This window comes from Macaca nemestrina, chromosome 9 (assembly GCF_043159975.1).
Source record: "Macaca nemestrina isolate mMacNem1 chromosome 9, mMacNem.hap1, whole genome shotgun sequence".
NCBI lineage: Eukaryota > Metazoa > Chordata > Mammalia > Primates > Cercopithecidae > Macaca > Macaca nemestrina.
Window position 1 is genome coordinate 75,458,023 of NC_092133.1, and position 21,637 is coordinate 75,479,659.

A 21,637-nucleotide genomic window follows, 5' to 3' on the forward strand; every position below is an offset into this window, starting at 1 on the left:
TATTAATGAGGTTTAATCTGTGTTTCCAGACTTGATGTGCATCCGTCCCACCGAAGAAGAGTTCAAGCTTTTCTTCCAGGGAATTAGGAGGGCCATGCTAAAACTGGCAGCCTCAGCCTGAAAGAGGTGCCCTGGGGAAGGAGGTGGTTGGTACTGATTTTGGCGGACTACAAAGGAGCTGGCTCCTGGGACCCTGAATGCTGTGCCCCCTGCGGCCACCCAGCCCCACAGTGGGAAGCCAGTGGTTACATTCACCCATCTCTTTTGAACCACATGGTGGCTGCACCGCACCTGGCTCAGAGGCTCCGAAAGAAGGCCCACAGGGGAACATGGTGTCTTACCTGAGCTAGGTGAGGACTGCAGCCCCCACTGCCAACACTGCCATCTGGGGCTTCCAGTTTCACCATAGTTCTTCTAAGCTGCCTGGAAGAAGGGCTTAAACTCATGAACTTCGTGACCGATGGACATGAAGTCCGGAAATACAGATGATACCTCATTAACAGGTATCCCAGTTACAGGTATCAATACATCATCTGCCATGCACTCACCTGTGCTTCCAGATGGGGTGGCCACTGGCAGCCAGGGCCTCCTTGCACAGTTATGCAGATGGCTGCCAGCCCACCTGCTCCCCTTGCCCAGCTCCTGGGCTGACCACCACCAGGGCCCCTGCGCACAGAGCCCATGAGCAGTCCCCATCACCGGTGGGCTTCCCAGTCTGTGCCCAACTTAATGATAGCTGCTAGGGTCCAGTAGAGCATGAAATGTCCCCATCCTAGCAGGGGCTTCACTGAAGAAACAAGGCCCTGGCACCCAGGCCAGGGCAGGGAGGAGACAGCTGGTAGACACAGGCAGGGCTGCAGGGGCTCGAAGGTCATGGGGCCCAGGTGGGCAGGCAGGGGAGGAGGCAGGCCAGGCTGGAGCCAGTCCTTGAAGGACAAAGAGGATTTAGCTTACTGGAAGGGATAGCATTCCAGAAGGAGAGAAGAGTGTAGGCAAAAGTTTAGAGTCATTCCTGGGGAAAGGCGTACCCTCTCCCGTCAGACATTTGGCCTGCCCTGGCCACCCAGTCTTTGCTCTCAGTGGCCAGTGGCTGTGGGGTGAAGTAGATGGCCAGGGGGTGGGGGTGATGGGGGATGTGCACCCTCAGGCCTGAGCCAAGGGAGGCCAAGTGGGCCCACACAGGCCAGAGCCTGAGACCTTGGCACCAGCTACTCGGAGCTCTCGACTTGAGAGTTAATAATTCATTTGTGGCCAATTTCTGCTGGCTTTGCCTGGAAATTCCCAAGCTTGCCCCTTCCCTCAGTTTAGGGAGCTCCAAGAATACAGTCTCACTTATACTTGGCTGAGAACGTCTCACCCACCATCCAGGGAATGGTTTTTAAAAGTACAGCAGGTGTGATGTAGGTTAGCTATTAGGAAGAGCTGATCGGGGGCTGCAGGCTAGGGGCTGGGGTGGTTTGTTTGAGTGCTTGGAACAAATATGAACAGAATTCAGTTTAGTGTAAAGTGTTGCGACAGTTACAAATGGGGAGTTAGAACTTGACCCAGAGTAGGACTTGGCTGGGTTGAAAAAGTGATGGCATATGCAAAGGCCCTGGGGCATGAACATCCAGGGAACACTGAGTAATTGTGGTATGGCTGGAGTGTAGAGGGTGTGAGAGACTTCTAGAAGTGTGGACACAACTCACAAGTGAAGGACTTGCAGGACTTGAAAATTTGGCAGTGGGATGTGCTGGCAGTGGGGAGTCAGGGCTAGTACCTGAGTGGGGGACAGGTGTGTTCAGTTTGGGTTGTAGGGCCGCTTGCCCGTTCCTGTCTTGATTCTGCTGGTCAGCAGACCTTCCTTGACAGCCTGCTCTGTGCCAGGTTGGACCCACGCTCGGCACGGGTCCTGTACCTGTGTGGAGGCTGAACTAAAGGGAGGGGGTGACATGTAGCAATTCAGGTGTGAGCACAGGTGTGTGAGGGAGCAGGGAAATGGCTGCTGACTTCAGACCCACTGGGCTCCATCACCGAAAGTCCTCGGGTGAGCATAGCAGAGGTGTTGGGGTAGGCTTCAGGAACCCCATGTTCCTGGCAGGCTCTGTGGACAGGCTGCCTGGAAGCCACCTCTGCCCTGTAATATCAGCATGGCTGAAGGAGCCTGGAATGTGTATCTGTCCCTGTACAGAGGAGAGGAGCAGACGAGGTCCAGAGAGGGGAGGGTTGATGGCAGAGCCCAGGCAGAGCTGAGGACCCAGTCTCCCAATCCTGGCTGATTGCACATATCCCACCACCCACCCATTCCTGCAGATCTAAGGACATTTCCCCCAAACCAGGTCAACAGAGAGCAGCCTGATTGTCCAGGTCAAAATGTCTGGGTGTTTGGGGAGGGAGGGTTCCTTTATATCTTTCACAACTTAGCAAATTTGATTTCTTCTGATTATTTCCTGACGGTCCCAGGCGTTGGTGGTAAACAACCACTCTCCCCAGAATGTTTCCCTGTGACAGCAGCTTTCTCTGGCGAGGGTGCTATCAACACTTGGCAGGGCCTCCTCCCGGCTCCTGGCTCCCAGCTCCTGAGATCCTGAGCTCCTGATCTCCTGGGCTCTGAACAAGGCAGCAAGTAAGGGCTTCTGAACACCTTTCAGCATACAGAGCTGACCCTGTATACCAGGGCAGGGACAGGCCTGGCTTCGGAGCCTCGAGTGGCCTCTGGTTGTGGATGGTCCCTGTGCGGCGAGGCTGGGTGGTATCAGGTGTCTGCTGGCTCCCACAGCTCTGGTGCCAAGGTCCTTGGCATGGCTCAGTGGTAGGAGGGAGCCTGTCTCCTGAGCAGCTCTGCCAGGCTTGTCTGTGGCCGAGAGACCGGCAGCATACTGGGCCTGCAGCCTCCGTGGTCTGCGTCACACTGGCTTAGGTGTCCTGAGTCAGAGCCAGGAAATGGATCTGCCATGCGGGGGTGGAGGTGCTGCTGCCCGGGCAGCTGGGGTGAACCCCAACCTCCTGCCCATCCACACCTGGAGGGTCCTGGCCTTGTGCTTCCCTCCCCTGGCCTGGCCTTAATATGACCAGTGCCTGGAGGAGAGGCTGAAGTTCCAGCTGCTCCACACTCCACTTCCTGTGCCCAGGCCCCCACCCCACGGGCTGTTGTTGGCAGGGTGGGTGCTGAGATACAGGCACCGTGCTAGGCTGTGCTTTCGCCTGAGTTATTCTATTCCCTTTTTCTAGAATGCCCTTTCCAACTCGTCTGGGTGATTTTCTGCTCCCCCTCCAAGAATTTACACAAGAATGACTTTTTTGGTGAAGACTTCCCTGGCCCCCTACTCTGGCCAAGGCTGCCCCCCTTTCCTCTGAGCCGCCTCTCCATTGACGGCTCCTGTCACAGTGTAGTATATTCACGTTTGGAGCCCGTTCGCCTGAGTGGGTGCCTTGAGGCTTTTTTCTTTGTGGGTCCTACAGGTCTGATGTGTAGTATCAGCTCAATAAAAGCAGGCTGGATTTAATTAAGGGGGTTCCTGAAAGCGGCGCTGGAGTCTCCCTTTGTTAATGGTGTGGCGAAGAGGAGGTGGGAGTTTGCAAATGGAGAGAGGCTGACTTGCCTGCCCGACCCCTGCCCCTGATCCCCTCTGAGGGCAGTGCTGCCCCGCTGACTGCTGGGGACTGGGGTGGCCCCCTCCGTTTCCGTGCAGCGGCAGCCTTCCCTGCCCAGCAGGAGCTGGCTCCCCGGGTTGCCAGAGTGATCACTCTCCAGAAAACACCCCAGTGGAAACTGCATGAATGATTGATAAGAGCTGAGAGCTGTTTAATTTTTTCCCCCTGTTTAATGGCTATCAATAATTTAATACGCTCTCTGTATGTTTTTAAGAAATAGCACCCATTTCGCCGTCTCCGGTTTAGCGGGCTAAATGATTTAAGTGTTGGAAATGTGCTCTGAGGATGGAGGTTGAGTGAGTCGGAGAAATCTGGAGGCTAGGGGTGGGGGAAGGCGGGTTCAGAGCCAGCCACAGCATCTTGGCCTGGGAGTGTGTGTGTGTGTGTGTGTGTGTGTGTGTGTGTGTGTGTGTGAAGGTGGGAGGGAGAAGGGAGGGAGGGAAGGGGCGGGTAAAAGCCAGCTCCTCTCTGCTAAGAGCAAGATAATTGCTTTTCCGGGGCCTCACTGAGCAGCAGCTGAACAGCTGTCAGCACCCCCCTCTCAAATGCTAAGCTTTTTTTCTGGATGGCTCTGGGGGGCCCAGGGGGGCTAGGAAGGAGCTGCCGCCGGTATCACCGTGGGCTGAGAATCTCCCCTCCCCCTGACATCTTTGCCCCCTCCTAAAGCTTCTAAATCATTTTTATTTTTAACGATGCAATAAGGCTGCTGCCCGGGTGGTGTCTTCCAGATGGGGTGTGGGTGGTGGAGTGGAGTGAGGGACTCAGAGGGACCTGGAGGGTCATCTGCCAGTGCTCCCCCAAACTTTCCAGATGCAGAGCATCACCCGAGAGGACTTGCTAAAAATTTAAATTTCTGGGCTGTGTTCCAGACCCATAGACTTCCATTCCCAGGGGAGAGGCCTGGGAAGCTGTGGGTTTAACAATCAGCCCAGGTGATTCTTAGCAGAGGAGTTTGGGAACTACAGAGTCCAGCTCTGTTCTGGTGCTTACAGCACCCACGGTACCATGTGGCAGCTCCCTTCTGCTTGCATGCCTCTGGGAATGAGGTACTCACCACCTCTCAAGGTAGCAGACCCACTTGTGGAAGGCGTACTGTAGTCCAGAGTTGCTTCTAATGTTAGGCTGTGACCTACCCAGCTGCCCCTGTGGGCTTGGAGTTTTCTCTGCTATGGGACAGACCGTGTTTCCTGGGATCTGATGTCTTTCCCTCTCCCAGCCTCGCCACTTTCTGGCTTGTTTGGGCCTCTCTGCTGGGTGAGGAGTTTCCTCTCTTAGCAAAAGGTCCTGGAGGTAGAAGGCAGGGAGGTGACAGGTGCTGTGGCCTGCCTGTAGTGTGTGAGGTGGCTGCATCATCCTACAGCTGGTAAGCATCATCACGGGTACAGTGGGGACCCTGAGGAAGGCGGAAAGAGGCTGGGCCTGAGCACCACCTTGGCCTATCAGGAACTCCGTTCCTCCCACGGGAGAGAAAACTGGCTCATCAGAGATCGTTGTGTCAGCCATAGCTCTTAGATGACACTGGGGGGACCTGAGGGCTGAGAGATTTCCCCAGAGGCCACATACCTATTTAGGACAGAGCTGGAGATGCAAATATGGGGGCAAGAGGCCCTTAGAGGGGTGGCCAGGCCAAGGCCCTGGTTTTAGGGATCAGCTGAGGCCCCAGCCAGTCACTCACCTGAGGTCGGACGTGGGAGGGCTTCCGCCTTCTCAGTCACTCGGGGCTGATGGACAATTCATGGAGTCAATACGTGGAAGGATTTTGGTGGAGCCGATGCCCAGACTCTGTCTGGCATTACAGCTCTTCCTTCTGTCTGCCCAGCAGTTCGCATTGTTTTGCCAGAGGGTGTAGCATTATACTACTACCATGGGTCTCCCAATTTTGTTTTAATAGATAATTAAGAGGGGAGGAGTGGCGCACATTTACTGGGCATCATGGTCTACTGCAAAATGGGGAGTATAATCCCCACCATAAACCCTGCACTCTTAGCCCCTTACCGCATCCCCAGATTCAGCCCCACCCTCCATCTCCGTGGGAGAAGGCTGGGACCCCGGGAGAGAATTGCCATTTTGGGTGCTGGCAGCTGACCCATCTTGTGATCCCAGTCCCCCATTTTCCCCTGAAGCCTGCTCTGCCCTCACAGTATGGCTGGGGGTGTCTCGACCCTGGGGAAAGATGAATAGGGGTGCCACCCAACCCTGACAGAGCTTCTGCTTAGAGATCTCTGAGAGCTGGGAAGGCAGAAGAGAGATTTACACACCCTGGGGAAGACCCAGCCCCAGAGAGAGAACTGTGTGAATATGGACACCCAGGCCAGGCCTGGGGAGGTCAGGGAGGGCTTCCAGGAGAAGGTGCCACCTGACTGCAGGCTTGAGCACGGTAGGAAGGGGAAGGGCATCCTGGGGTGGAGGTGTGATGCAGCCTGTGGAGGTGCACAAAAGAGTGACGTAGAGCCTGCAGGGCTGGGGATGGGCTACAGAGGCCAGCCGGCCAGGGCGGGGCTGACCTGATTCACCTGGGCAGAGAGCCATGGAAAGATTTGTCTTTAGTTCCCATTGAAGTGTTACACCCATGCAGAAAAGTGTGTATCTCCTACATTTGTAGCTTGACAAATTATCCTGAAGGGCACATGCTTCTGTAGCCGCCAGGCAGATCAAGAAACAGAACCTTGCAGACCAGCTAGAGCCCCCTGTGCCCTCTAGTCACTGCCGCCTCAAGGATACTGACTATCCTGACTTCCAGCCTGCTGTGAGTTATCTCCTGCTGCCCAGCACACCACCTGAAAACTTGGTGGCTTAAAGCAGACACCATTTATGAAACCTCACAGTTCTGTGGTTTGGCTGGGCTTCTCCCCCGATTCCCTTCGGCTCCTCCCCCGATTCCCTTCGGCTCATGTGGCTCCAGTCACCTTTGAGGGTCTGCTGGACTGGAAGGTCCAGACGGCCTCAGTCACACAGGCAGTGGGTGCTGGCTGTTGCCGGGGGAGTTCCCCACCCTCCAGGAAGACAGACACCTCCCTCCATGGCCTGCAGCCTCCCAAGAGAGGGAAGGGTAGAAATGGCAGGACCTCTTGAGGCCTAGTCTCTATAACTCATAAAATGTCACTCACACTGAATCCTATTGATCTAAACAACTCTCAAGGCCAGCTCTCAGTGGGTGGAGAACAGACTCCACCTTTTGATAGGAGGAACTCCCGAGGACCCTGCCGTATTTCGTCTCTTACAAGCGTAGAGTCTTTTTGCCCTTCTTGACTTTTATATAAATGGATCTCTTAAGTGTATTCTCTGTTGTGCCTGGCTTTTTGAGTCAACACTATGTTTGCAAGATTTACCCGTGGTGTTGTTGGATGACGTTGCAGATCACTCATTCCCAAGCCTGTGCAGCAGTTTGTTGTGTGGAAACACCAGTTGACCCATTCTGTGGTTGGTGGCCATTTGAGAAGTTTTCATTTTCTGACTGTTATGAATTGCCTTGCAACGAGCATTCTAGCACATGTCTTCTGGTGAACATATGCACATTTTTCTGTGGACATGGAGTTGCTGGGTCATGGGAGAGGTCACAGGGTAAGAGACCCTTCCAAACTGTTCTTCAGAGTGGTGGGACTAGTGTCTAGTGTGTGCCCCACCAGCAGAAGGGGACTTTAGAAGACCCAGATGGGCTGGAGGTGCATCTCGTGGACACTGGAAGGGGCTTCCCATGATGTCCCCTCTGCCCGCCCTGAGCCTCAGGCCCCCAGGTCGAGGGAAGTGGAGCCCTGAGGCTGATCCCTCTTTTCTGAGCGTGAGCTTTCCTGCTACACTTTTTCCACCCCAGAAGCCTCCCACTGCCTTCTCCTTTTCCCAGAAGCTGCCTTTCATGGTTGACCTGACCCTCAACAGTCAGGGAAGCCAGGGGTCTGCAAATGCAGGAGCTGGGGGGAAGACAGCCACACTGCTTCCATCCCTGAGGAGGTTTGGACTTCACTCCAGCCTTGCCTTTCACCATGTGAGGAACCCTTTCCCTCTCAGGGCCTCAGTTTCCTCATTTGTAAAATGACAGAGAAAAGTATCAACCTCACCAAGTCTCTTTCTTCTCATCAACCTGACCCCATATTCTAGAATTGAACAGAGGAAGGGATGCGGGGAGGCCTCCTGCCTTCAGTCGTCCCATGTTGTTCTGTTTGTTCACTGCACACCTTCACGGCACCATTCCTCCATCAAGGAGTCTTTGTGGTCTTTGTCAACCAGTTCAGAGGACAGAGAGAAACTAGACCTCACTCCCAATGTCCAGGAGCTGGGCCTGGAGCGGGAGAGTGTCCGGTGGGAAGCGGGAGGAGGCAGGGTTGGCCAGGTGCACAGCCCACTGGAGACGAACGAGCAAGGAGGGGCAGGTGGGAGAGGGCTCCACGGAAGCACTTGAGCAGAGTCTTGAAGGCCAGGGGCCCTTGAAAGACAGAGAAGTGGGGAGAAGAGCTCTAATCGGGGCACCCAGCGTGTGCCAAGGCCGGAGCCAGGGGCTCTGGGAGGCTGGGCTGACTGGAACCCAGTGGTGGGCGGGCAGGTTTGGCTGCTGCTGTGGTCTGTGGCTTTCAGGGCTGCAGGGCTGCCTGGCCGGAGCTGGGGCTTCGAATGTGCCATTCAGGAGCTGCGACCTTTATTTGGCAGTGGCGGGGCGGTATCCAGTGTCTAGGGTAGCTCCATGTTGGTGGGCCAGTTCCATCTTCCAGGAGATGGCAGCAAGGACCTAGAGGTCCGTGATGTGGGTGAGGGGCTGCCCGCAGGGTCAGAGCGTGGAGCTCACTGTCCCGTTTCTTGTCTCCCACAGGACTCACGGCAGCTGTATTCTGATTTCGTACTGCTGCTGGGGCTGCTGCCTCGTCCTCCAGACACTCTCAGCAGACTTGAGTCCTGGTCCTTCTGCGGAGGCCTGAGCAGGTGAGTAAGATGGGCTGGCCCTCCGGTGCTATGCACCTGCTGATGTGGGGCAGACAGGGAGTACGGGCCACCCAGAGTGCATGGTGCTGTTTCAGGGGTCCAGAGGGCTGGGGAGGGGTGGGGCTTCTTTCTCAGTCTTTATTTGTTCCCTGGCCTTTTCCTCTCAAAGGAAGCCACACAGAGGAGGGTGGTGAGTGTCCTGACCTGGGACCTAGACATTGGATTTTATTCTGCGGCCAACTCTCAGTGTAGCCTTGGGTAGCCCTTTCCTTCTAGAGGGCCTCAACTTTCTACTCTAGTCTATGGAAATAACAGTAACGATATCCTCTAACCCAACAAGCACTTAGCTGTATTCTGGGTACTGTGCGAAGTACTGTAGAGTTGTTACTTCTTTCAGCATCACAGCAGCCTTATGAGGGCATGCTGTAATCACCAGCATTGTACATGTGAGAAAACTGAACCTCACTCAGGACGTTAACTTGCCCCAGGCGGCACACCTAGCTGAGCCTAGGGTTCAAGTCCAAGTCTGTGTGGCTCCAGTGTGCCAGGCACTGCCCCCCTGGCCTACTCTGCCTCTGGCCTTGCTCCTAGCTTCTTCTTGGGGGTGGGGATCTGGGCAATTATGGGTGTCTTCAGAAGTGCCGGATCCTGTCCCAACTCAAGAAAAAGGGAGGGGGGCTCTTACCAGGTGACAGGCTCCTTGTGGGTCTGCAGTCATGACATCACATGTGATGTGATGCGGCAGGGACCAGGCCTGGTCTCCAGGTACCTCTGAGGTGGCAGCCAGGGCGCCCTCTAGAGGAGGGGTGTGTAGGCTGGATAAGGCTTTCTTTCCCTCTGCACCTCACGTTTGTTTTCCTAAGCTTGTATTAAACACTGTGTGCCAACTCCTGGATTAGGCACCCACTGCAGTGCAAGGGAAAGGGGCCTGTCCCAGTCTCTGCTCCATGGAGAAACAGAAAGATCCCGATGATGTGGCAAGCCCCGTAGCAGTGGTGTGGAGAGGGTTCAGAGGCTAGGGGGGAGAATTCTGGGGAGGTGACCCCAAGTGAGTTACAGTATGGGGAGACAGAAGCAGTAGGTGGAGCAGAACCTGGCAGGATGTGCATGCACATACAGACATGAATGGTGGTGAGTGCACAGATAATACAGACGTGCAAATGTACACTTCCTCACAAACGTGTACATAGACGTCGCTTCTGCATGCCACATAAGTGCACACAGATAACACTTGCATGCACTTGCATGCTCACATACATATTCACAAACTCCTGTTGGAACTACACACATACACGAGCCCAAACTCTCACAAGCACACAGCATTCTCACACACACGGGGCTGCATATCCACGCACACACAATGCAGGGTGCATTCCAACAAGAAGAGGCAATTCAGAGGTCGATAGCTCTGCACCAGCAAAAGCTTCCAGCAGGTCCTGGGAGGCTCTGGGCAGCCTGGGCCGAGGCTGAGCTGAACTCTGTTTGTGTGTATGTTGGGGAGGGTGTTGGGGCTTGAGGGCCAGCCATGCAACCGACCATGGACAAGCCCTTGCCCTCTCTGGGCCTCATTCCCCATCTAGAAACAGGAATCGTCCCCGTCCACCTCCTATACGGTGGCCGCAAGGACGAGAGGCTGCTGTATAGATTGTGGAGAGCAATTTTGGGCACTCTGCAGGGCTTCAACAAATTGAAGCTAGTAGTCTCATGAGAAGAAAATAAGTTACGGGCAGAGTGGGGATGCTGGGGCTGTTGCTCTCCAGGCTTCTCATCCCCTGGGGCCTTGGTACTCTGAATCATGGGCACGACAGTCCACCCTGCCTGCCTCCTCCAGGGTGGTGGGGATCTGTGTCATCCCTGCTCTTGCTTTCCCACCTGCACTTCCCTGTTGACTCCTGAGGATTTGGGAGCCTGCAGTGCCCAGCTTTGGTACAGCAACCACATTTGGCTCCCTGCCAAAAGACTGGCACATTGCCTCCGTGAGTTCTCTAAATCCCCTTGAGAAGCCTGAGAAGAAGGTCTTACCGAGCAATTTCCAGATGAGGAAATCGAGGCACAATAAATGTAGGCGAGGTTCTCAGGGACACCTGCTCATGCGTGTTGGAGCTGGGCTTCAGATCCAGGTCATCAGATGTGAACATTTATGCTCTTTTCTCCCATGATCTCCCTTCAGGGATAGGTCATTTATTACCCACTTTGCAAATGAGGAGACTGAGGCTCAGAGAGGGCAGGCCACTCAGTCAGGAAGTAGCGCAGCCAGGATTGGGTGCTTATTAACCACACTGTACCCTCCTCAATTCAACATTTCCTTTTCCTTTCCCTCCCTCCTTCCCAGAGAGCCCCTCCATGTTAGAGGGGGTTCCCAAGGAGGCTTCTGGGATTATCTGGGCTTTATTTCTGACCTAGTATTTGGAGGCATACCTGCCATTTTCTTGCAAGTAGAAAGATAGGCTGTTTTCTGGGGTCTGCTTTCTAGCATGAACTAGTAACTTCCTCTCCACGACTCCTTTGTAAAGCATCCTTAGGATTGTCTTCTGGAAACTTGGCCAGCAGAAAGCTCTGGGGTACCCAAGAGGCCTGGAGGAGTCCTAGGCCTTTGGAGAGGTAGCCCCTGTTTGCATACCCACTGGGAGGCTCTGTGACCTCCTAAAGGGTCAGAGTGTGGGACCACAGCACAGGGAGCCAGGGTTCTGCCTGGCATAGGTGGTAGGTTCCCCTATGGAAGAAAATCGGAAAGGATCCCCAGGAGGTGACATTTAAGCTGGGCCTTGGAAAGAGAAATTTGCTAGGTTGATGTCAAAGGCCAAGGAAGACCCAGCAGAAGGCTCCACTCCACCAGAGTCCCAGAAAAATGAGAGTTTACTCATGGCCCTTCGCACCTGCACCTGCACCCAACAACACCCATCAGAGTCTCCTAGAATCAGGGCTAGCTAATAATTCAGCTGTGGTCCAATGCTAAATGAAAATGCAGAGCCCTTTGTTCATGAATTATAAAGGATTTCAAGATGATGACAGCAAAGTAGGGTCCTTCTAAGCTTGCAGCCCTGTGTGACGGCCCATGAAGCCAACGCTGCTTGAGTAAGTGTAGCAGTTGTGGGGTTTAGCGCCAAGAACTGAGTTCGAGTGCAGGCGCCACCAGTTACTTACCAGCGTGACGACCTTGGGTAAGTCCTCCTCATCTCCATAAGTCTCATCTGCCAGTGAGCGATGGTACCCTCCTGCCTGCAGAGGAGGGTCAGTGGTGCCAGCATCTAGCTTATCCCAAGCAGTCCAGGACAGAAGCTTTGGCCAGGGTGGAACGGCAACCCTTTCCGTCAGGTAGTGGTATTCAAGGCTCTCCTGCCCCGCCCCATTTACCTTCCAGCGCTGCCCCTGTCTACCTTGGTGGCCTGGTGTTTTGTGCTTTTCCAAATCCACCAGGCTGGGCAGTGGAGGATATGGGGAGTCTACTGTGTTTTATTTGCAGAGCCTTCTGTCTGGACTGCCCCTTGCCTACCCATCCATCTCTCCTTGGCAGACTCACTCCTGCAGGTTAGATGTCATGGAGACTTCTTTGACCCCCAGCTCCTTCCTTCCAGCCTTTGCTCTGTGATACCTTCAGTAGCTGCCGTGACCTCTTGCACTATAGAGTTCTCTTCAGTGTGCAAAGCCCTTTCACACCCATCACACCCTTGAGAACTCTTGAAAGGCCCTATTCCCATTTGCTAGATAGGAAAACAGAGGCTCAGAGGTACAACCACCCTAAGTTCCTAGGCTGAAGTCAGACCCACATCGGGCAGGGGTGTAGACAGTGGCAGCAGAGAGTGGTACCTAGGCTCCACCCTCGGCCGCCTCATCTCGCAGCATTTGGGAAGACTGGCTTTTCCCTTTTGGTAGAAAGCTCCAGCCCCTGGCCTAGGAGAGGTGTGTGGGTTGCTGAAGAGGGTCTGGCAGAGCACGGAGGTCCAGCCAGCTAGAGTAGACACGCGCCCAGCCCTGCTTTTCCCCACAAGTGATGTGGCCCAGTTCACGTTGCTCAGCAGGCTAGAGCCAGGTGTACATGGCTCCGAAGTCTGGGGCAGAGGTGAGAAGGCCCTAGCTGGCCTGGGCTGCAACTGCGGGCAAAGGCTGGCCGGATGAGAGGGGTGTCGCGTCAGGGGCATGACAAACTGTTCCATATGGCTGGCAGTTCACGAAAGACACTCAGAACACTCTTGGTGGATGAGTGTGGAGGATGCTGGCGGACTGCGGCAGGAGACTGGGCTGAGGCGTGGAGGTTTTCCAGTTCTGCTACCCCTTTCTTTGTGGCTTCTCATTAGTGACTTCACCTCTCTGTGCCCCATTTACTCACCTATAAAAATGGGGAGAATATCTCTCTAGTTGTGAGGGATTCAACGAAGTAAGCCATGGGCACTCTCACAGCCGTACCTGGAGCGTGGTTAGTGCTTTCTGGCACTTTCTAGCATGTAGAGTGGAGGTGGCAGCAGCGGGAGTGAGTTGGGGGTAGACTCCAGGGCTGTGGCCACACAGGAGGGTTTCCCTCCACGGAGCTGCATGGTTGTGTGGTCTTTTAAGAAAACGTGAAGAGGGAGATCAGGGATTGGGGTTGGGCTGGATTTGGGTTTCATATGAGGCAATCCCAAACAGCTGTTGCTCAGAGCTCTGTGGGCAGCCACCTGGGGCGAAGGCTGCACTCTCCTCGCCAGCCCCTCCAACCCCTGGTGTGCGGCTTTAGGCTGCCAGCATGCACACCCTAAGTTGTCAGTCAGCAGACTTCCAGGGTTACATAGGTGGTTTGGGGCTGGCCGTGAAGACCTTGAATGCCAAGCCCAGCTCACAGCAGGCCTGGCCAGGGCCCAGCCCATGGCCACACGGAGCTGGGATTCCAGGGTCCGCATATGGCATGCCTGTCAATCTTCAGCGCCAGCTGAGAATGCACACCTCTCCTCCCACTGCGTGGAATCTGCGGCCTGCAGCCCAGGCCCTCCACCCCAGCCTCTGCAGCCTGCTATGACTCCACAACCCCCACCCCAGCCTAGAGCTGGGAATCATTTGCAGCTCATTGCTTCCTGCCCAAGGTAGGATGCCCCTCTGGGTCACCTGGGTAGGACTGCTGTCCTGTTGGGCCCTCTGAGCAAGACTTGTATTCAAGCCTCAGTCCCATCACAGAACTGCTGTGTGACCTTGGACAAGTTGCTGCCCCTCTCTGAGCAGCCGTTTATTGGTCTGTAAAACCAGAGGATTGGGATGGGTCAGGGATTACAAACTACAGTCTTCAAGGGTGTCAACAACCCATTGAAGGTGGTACTATCCTGTTGTACAAATGAGAAAACTCAAAGCACAGAGAGGTTAAGAAACTTAGCCAAGGTCACACAGGTTTTAGTGGAGCTAGGACTCAGCCCAGTTTTATCTGACACCATAATATGTGTAAACTGCCTGTCATAGGTACTTGCATGTTTGCTGGATGATCCATTCTCTTCATCAGCCAGCTTGGGGTTGAACACTTCCTTGTGCTCCCGCACTGTGCTAGACCCTGGTATCCAACAGTGAATCTGCAGTTGAGCTGGGAGAACACAGCCCCAGGTGCGGAGGTCTGAGTAGAGGTCACAGTCTCCAGTGCAGGGTTGCTAGGTAGGTGCAGCTCTTTCCTCATGCTGTAGGCGGCAGCCAGAGAAGACTGCCTGGTGGAGGGGGAAGGGGAATGGGGTTCCTATAGAGTGGAAGAGTAGGGTCTTCCTGGGGTCCCTGCACAACTTGGTGGCATGGGTCAGGGCAGTCCAGCTGGGGAGGAAGATTGAGTCAGCCATAGCTGAGGCAGCCCCTGAGGGCCTTGAATGCTAGGCCACAGAGTTTGGCCATGAACCTGCAGGGAGTGGGGAGCCAAAAGAAACTGTAGGGCAGTGGCAGCTCCTTTGTGAGAGCTAGGAGGGCTGGCCTCAGCCTGCAAGCAGAGCCACCCTAAACCGTGTAGGCTACATGGGGGGTGCAGAGGCTGGCTGGGGCAGGAACCAGCAGCAGCAGCGATAGGAGCCTTCTATCTGCAGAAAGGCAGGACCGACCCCGAGGGGCCAAGGAAGCTCTGGGGACCTGTGGAGAGCCACCAGAACTGGGACTGAGAGCTGCGCGGGAACCTGCAGACCTGGCTCCGTGGAGCCGCATTTGTGTTCCGCCTCCAGCTGTGAGAGGTTTGTCACCGTGAGCGAGGGCTTACCCTGTCATCCATTTAGCCAGAGAGCCCCAGCGAGGCTGGGATTTGCAGGCCCAATGGTCAGGGCTAGGGGCAATGCCTCAAGAGTCAGGGCCTAGCGTGAGGCTTACAAGGGGCAAGAGGGTGAGGAAGGAAAGTGGACTCAGGAAACCAGGGGCTGCCCTTTCCCTCATCAGCCTCCTCTGCCAAGGCTCAGCAGAGTGTCCAGCCGGCTCACCGTCTGGGAGGCCGCTGACCACAGCATGGCATTACCTAGGGCCAGGGTCTACGGACTCTGAAGGCCTCAGAGGTCAGGGAGAGCTTCCTGGAGGAGGTGAGTTGCCAGCTGAGCCCCAAAGAATGACCAGACTATGAGCCAAACTGAAAGCATTCCACGCAAAGGGAACAGCTGGGCCAAGACCCTGCAGCAGCCACACTGGGGCAGATAATGGGGGCTTTGTGGAGGCTGGGACTGCGCAGCAGCGAAAGAAATGAGGCTGGAGATACCCCCGGGGGGTTGGAGACGGCAGAAGGAGGAAGGTTATATTTTGCTTCTAACTTGCTAAATGCCTCTGAGTAGGTCACTGCCCCACTTTTGTGCCTCAGTTTCCCTTGCATCTCCTCTGAGCTTCAGGCACCTGGGGAGCCACAGCAGGGAAGTGCCTCAGTGGAAGAATCCGCTTCTGGAGGCTGTGAACTGGTGCGGGGGATCTGAGCTGAGGGAAGTATGGGTTTCCCCAGCACCTTGGTGGACAGCTGGCCCAGAAGGCTGCTGCTGGACCCAAGGCTTCTGCCCGGTGGAGGAGAGCTGACCTAAGATTTCTGGGGTTTGCCAGGCTGGACCAGCCTGGGAGGATGAGGGATTAGGTCCCTAGGGCAGCCCCCACTATGTACTAAGGATCTGGGTCCCAAGATAAAATGAAAGATGTGCCTCCCCTCTCTTTCTGTGACCAACTCCCTCCTTCCTCCTTCTGCCTTTTCCCTCCTGCTGGGGACAGGGAGGGGACAGTATTCCTTCCCAAGGCTGTAGCCGGCTGATACCCTGATGCAGAGGAAATGCCATGCCAGTGCCAGGCCTGCTGCCGGCACTCTGGGTGCCTGGGTCCCTCTCCAGGTGTGGCCCCTCCCCGTAGCCTTGGGCTCGGCCCGGTCTGTGTTTGCAGAGCCTCCACTGACCTGCAGCGGCCTCTCTCTCATGCCTCTCCTATCAGCAGAGCGCCAGCCATGGGCTTCTTGGATTCCAAGTTTCTGGGATTGCGCAAATCCCCCCAGCAGTTTGTACAGCGGCCAGCTCAGGCCCCGTCAGCTCGGGACGGCCCAGGTTCCTGCTCGGGAAGTCCATTCTTTTCTGGAATAATAAAGCAGCCGCCCCACAGCAGGGGGTGGCAAGCTTCTCTTATCCTCACAACCCCTGACTCATGTCACCCTCATAACATCAAGTGGGCAGAGCGGGGCGGTGGCGTTTTCCAGAGAGGGAACTAGAGTCAGAAAAGAGAAGGCATGAGACTTGACCAGGGTCACACGGCCCAGCCAGGACTCCAGTCAGGCCCCTGGTCCGGCTTTTTGGACTGAGCCAGTGTTTCCTGTTCAGGGCCATGAGGCAGGTGAGTTGGGAGCAGGCCCTTTGCAGGAGCTGCTGGGGGCCAGCAGGAGGGGCCACCAGTCTCTGTCTTCCCTCTTTGGCTCCAGCTGCTTTAATTGGCCGTGGCTGCCAGTGGCGCTGACATTTACCTGGTGGGAAGGAGGGCCTCCTCCCTCTTGAATTGAGATGCTAAAAATAACTGGGCCCAGCTACCCAGGGCCCCTGCTCAGCCAGTGCCTGCCTGCACCCTCAGCGACCTTTTTTCTGGGTGCTGGAAGCTAATTGCTTTGCAAGCATGCAGTTCCTTGTGCTGAGAACTTCCTAGGGATTGGGGCAGGAGGCATTGCATGCTTAGCTTCCAAGTCTGAAGAGGGATCTCTGCAAGACCTCCCTCCCCTCCAGGTAGCAGGGTGATGGGCTCCTGCCTCAAGTCTCCCTCCCCCTTTTCTCTCTGGGTGCAGTACCTGTCCAGGTTGACTACTCCACCCCTGGGTGCTTGGGTGCCTTCTTTGAGCTGCCAGAGTTTCCCCTGGGCTCTAAGAGAGGGGCCTCTGCCCCTCCTTGGAGTTTTCTAATACTCACTCTCCCTGCACCATACCATAGCACATTTCCAAGCCTCTCTCTTCTCATCTCGGAAATGGGCATGAATCTGACCTAAACATACCTGATCAAGAGTGGAGTCCCTGGGGCCAGGAGGAGGTGTGTGCACGTCGTGAGGCGTTCCTTTCTCTTGCTGTGTAAATAGACCCTGGAACCCAGATAAATTAGATTGATTGGACTAGAAGGGGAAGGTCTTGAAGACCCAGGCTGAGGATTAGGGACTCAGTCTCCCTGAAAACAGGGGATGCTTGCCCATCCCCAGGGCCCCTCCAGAGTGGCCTGCATGTTTGTTCATTTCTTGCCCTGGGTCAGTGTGACCAGAACCATTTTGACATTGGCCTACATTACCCGGGCTTTGGGGTCATTCCAGTGGAAAAAGAAGTGGTTTTCAGGGCTCTGTGCTTGGCAGGTGTGAGAGCCTGGGCATGCTTAACCCATCCACAGCTGAATTTCCTCGTCTGAAAATGGGGATGATAATACTTCCTTCCCCGTTAAGTATTGTAAGGATTAGATTAGCAATATATGCACGGTACTTAGAAAGTCTGGTGCAGGGCAAGCACTTGGTATGTGTTAGCTGGTACTCGTAGTAAGAATAGTCTAGCAGTTGGGAGTAGTAACAGCGGCCACCTGCCGTTTGTTTAATGATTTTTATCAGATGCTGTGCCGGATGCTAAGCACTTTACATACATTATTTAATGTCACTCTCCCCCACCTCCCAGCAACCATATAGAAGGTACTGTTATAAGCTCTACGTTCCAGATGAGGAAACTGAGACGAAGAGAGCGGTTGAACTGAAAACCAGAGTTCAGCATCACCCCACTAGGGTGGCCATCCAGATTGCCTGGGACCGTCCTGGTTCTAGCATGGAAAGTTCCGTGTCCCAGAAACCTGTCACTTGTGGGCAAACCAGGATGGTTGACCACCCAAGGCCTGCGTCCACTGGCCCCACTCCAAAGCCCACAGGATCCTCTCCTTGGCTCAGAGGCTTGCTGGTGCAGTTGCTTGGCCCCTTTCCACAACTTATAGACCCCTCCCCCAGCCAGATTGTGCCTGCCCATCCCCCAAGGCCTGGCTCCAGTCTCCTCTCCGGCTTCCTCTCTTCCCTCCCCTCTGCCAGCAGGAGGGGCATGACTCATGCCTGGTGGGCTCTTTGCTCAAGGCTGTGACTGCAGTTGTCTGGTGGACTCTGAGCTGCCCCTCACCAGGCTTCAGTCTCTCCATTTGCACTGAGGGCTTTGGTGGCTTTGCTCCCAGCTTTCCAGAGACGTTCAGAAAACCTCTTCCTTGAAAGAGGGAGGGCAGAGCGAGCCCCTGCCCCCAGCCCTGGCCTGGGCAGTTGGGAGGGATCGCACTGGCCCTTCCGGTGCATTGATGGAGTGCACTGCTGACAAAAGAGAAAGGTCAGCAGGCGGACAGAGCGGAGTTGGTGGTGGCCTGCTGGCCTGCAGTACCCTCCCCCAAGTCAGGGCTTCCTGGGGGAGGGGTGCAGTGCTCCCTGGGCTCTGGGTCAATTCATATTGATGCAGGCAGCTGCTGGCTCAGCAAAGCTGGGCCTCCAAGCCCCCAGAGGGCTGCGGGGAGAAGTCTGGGTCATCCTTGACACCTCACTTTCCCTGACCCCCACCTCCAGCAGTCGATTAGGCCCCCTTCGCCGTCTCTGGATCTGTGACCCTCTCACCATCCCAGCCCTGCTGGGGACCATCTTCCTGCTTCTGAATCCCTGAGCCCTTCCCAGCTGTCTCTGGCTTCCCCCATCACCATGCATAAAGTCAGAATTTTGAGGCTGACATTAAGGCCCTTCCTGAGCTCAGAAAGACTGCCTAGAGCTACCCAGGCCTTCTCTGATATCAGCCTGCCCTCCACCCTCCGACCCCAAGGTCATGTGAAGGGTCTGGGGACACCCTGAGTGCCAGGCCGAGCGCTGTCCAGTCAACACTCCAATGCTACCCAGTATGCAGGGCTGAGCCTGCAGCAGAGCTGCAGCCAGGTGCCAAATGGATGCAGTGCCCCCTCCGTGCCCTCCTCAGACTCCCCCTTGAGCTGCCGCCATGCAGTTGCCCAGTGGATCTCATGCCCCAGCTCCCAGAGGGCAGGAGTTATCTGTCTCCCCAGCACATTGGCCAAAGTCCGGTGATGGCAGGAAAGTGTCATGGTTGGTGCATAGGCGCTGGGTTCATAATATGAGGGTCCGATTCTGGCTCCGTCACTGACTAACCGTGTGACCTTGGGCAGTCACTTAACCTCTCGGTGCTTCAATGACATCATTTGTGAAATGTGGGTATTAATGTTCCCTCCTTCACAGGATAGTGGAATTCAATGAAGTGACACTTATAAAGTGTTCGCAGGGCCCCAGAACATTTTAAGGGTCAATAAAGTGAGCTCCCATCAGTCATCATCAGGCAGGTACAATATCTATGAAATGAGCACTGTCTTCCAAATAGGGCCCTCTTAGTTCTTTGAAGGGTCCTTGCATTTTTGCCCGGACTGTTCTCTCTTTGTCTTCCTCCTGCCCTGGCATCCCACTGTACCCCCACCTGACATCTCCTGAGACCTCAGGAAGCCAGCCTGCCCTAGCCTCGCATTCTGGCCTAATCCACCCCATCACCATGGAATGCCTTCAGGCTATGGCCAGGAGTTCTTCCTGTGTCCCCTACAGCCCTGCACAGGTGCTTGGACCACAGTGGATGCCTAATAAGAATTTGTTGGGTTGAACTGATATTCACCAAGCAAAGTCATCTCCAAGAACAATGCAGCAATGACCAGCCAGGCCTCTGGGCCCATCCACAGCCCATTGAGGACATTTCTGAGACCAGTCCTGAGCTGCTTTGTGCAGGGGAACAGCACATGCCCACTCTGGCTTCCTCAGTGGCAGGGGCTTGGGGACAGGTGGGGGTGGCACTGGGGCTCAGCAGCCACACCGGAAGGTTTCTCAGGGAGTTCATCTCCCTGTTCTCTGAGCTGTCTTGCCTGTTTTGTTTGCCTCGGTCCCTTCCCCACCCCCACAGTTCTCTGTTAAATTGTGTTATTATATTTAAACAAATCAATTCCATTGCAGAGTTTTTCCTGTCCTAATGATGAGTTTGCAGCACAAATGCCATTGATTTCTCACAGCCCTGAAAACCAGTTGATGAATAGCACCAGGCTTGTCTTTGGAGAGGCACTTAGAGCAGCTCTGCATGGCCCCTTCTGCTTCTCCCCTGTGCTGTCCCCCTCATTCAGGACCCTACCCCCACCCCATACTCCACTGCCCCCTGAGTTGGGGCTGAAGTCGTGTGATAAAGGGAGATCTTCCGTGCCGGCCAGGGCGGGAATGTCATCGCAAGGGCCCGGCCCTATTCTGGTGGAACAATCATAGTGGAGATTTATATTGATTTTGGCCAAAGGCAGGAGCGCAACTTACAGAGCAGAGAAGTGGTGCGGTGTGATCTTTGTCTTCCCTTACAAGTTCAGAGCGCGTTCCTGAGAGTGATGGCAGATAGCAGCTCAGACACCATTTCTAGACCTTGCTGGGGCTGCTGAAAGACCTTTGAGCACTGCTGTTTTAAAGGGAGGCTTCGGAGGTTTGAGAGCTGTCTGCGCTGGGGAGTGCAAAAATTCCCTTTGTGAAATCCTTCAGAACCTGCAGTGTTCAAAGTCACGGTTAAACCACTACCCAGGGCTTTGACTTTCAGATCACTGCCACGTGCACGGGCTTCTCTGAGCTTTCTTATGACCCTGGGGTTTGGGTGGGCAGGTAATATTGTTCCCATTTAGAGGCCGGCAGACTGAGTCAGGGTAGTCACTGGAGAGACGGAAGAGCTGCTTGTCCACTCCAAGTCTTGAATGCAGGAGCGGCTCCCATGTCTCCTCCTGCAAGGGTAATACATGGCAGGGAAACTACTCTCATCACCAGCCTTTTTGACCTGACTTTCTGTGTGAGCCCAGGTCCTCGTGCAGGTGTCTCCACTCAGCTGCTGCCTGCAGCATACCACACAAGCCTGTGTGTTGGGCTGGAGTGAGGCAGGAGGGAGCAGCAAGGACTGTGGCATTCTGGAGAGTGCCTGCCCCACCTAAATTCCTAAAAGTTTGGACAACCCATGCCCGTAAAAGTATACTACATGGGATGGGACTGGGGGCCAAGTCTGCTGCCTCCTCCCCTATTCTAATTCAAGCCTTTGTTTTGGAGACTAGAATGTGTGGCCCAGAATTGGAAATGGCTCTTCAAGGTCACAGCACAAAGCAGTGGTGAGCTGGAGTTTGGGTCTGGAAGAAGGCGATGAGGCCCCACAGACAGTGCTCTCTCCCCTCCCTCAGGCTTGGTAAGGCAGTGGGGTGGGGGCAGGGCCAGGGACCATGTTCTAGGGAAGACAGGCCCCTCACCTCGGACACCCAGGGGTGGCTCAGCAGGCCCCACTTCCCTTTTTTCTCCCTTCCTCCTTCCCTCCCACGCAGACAGACCTCCTGTCCCTGTAATCAGGTTAGCCTCCTGCTCCGATGAGCTGGACCAGCTGCCTCTTAATGGCCTGTTGACCTGGCCCCCTCGCTGGCTCTGGGGTGGGGGAGGGGAAGCTAAGACAAGAACTGTTGGTGGAAAGAGGCTGTCCACTTCCTTGATTCAGACCTTTCCACAGCTTCTAGGATAACGTCTAAGCCCTTAGAATGGCATCCAAGACCCTGCTTGCTTCTCCAGCGCCCACCTCCGGTACACTCTTTTCCTGCAGTCACATGATGCTGTTTCCTGCCTCCCTGCCTTTTCACATGCAGGTCCT

The 21,637-nt window shown here is 55.1% G+C and overlaps 1 protein-coding gene across 9 annotated transcripts in view; it reads left to right on the top strand.

Moving 5' to 3' along the window:
- LOC105465958 (zinc finger MIZ-type containing 1) overlaps positions 1–21,637 on the top strand; it is a 241,533-nt gene that overhangs the window by 41,234 nt on the left and 178,662 nt on the right. For 8 of the 9 annotated variants that reach the window (XM_011714618.3, XM_011714627.3, XM_011714625.3 and 5 more), the window contains exon 2: positions 8,435–8,544. The gene's annotated coding sequence lies outside the window, so the exon portion shown is untranslated. Of the gene's footprint in view, positions 1–8,434; positions 8,545–14,580; positions 14,706–21,637 lie in introns of those variants that run through there. The other variant, XM_011714620.3, reaches the window with a different exon arrangement.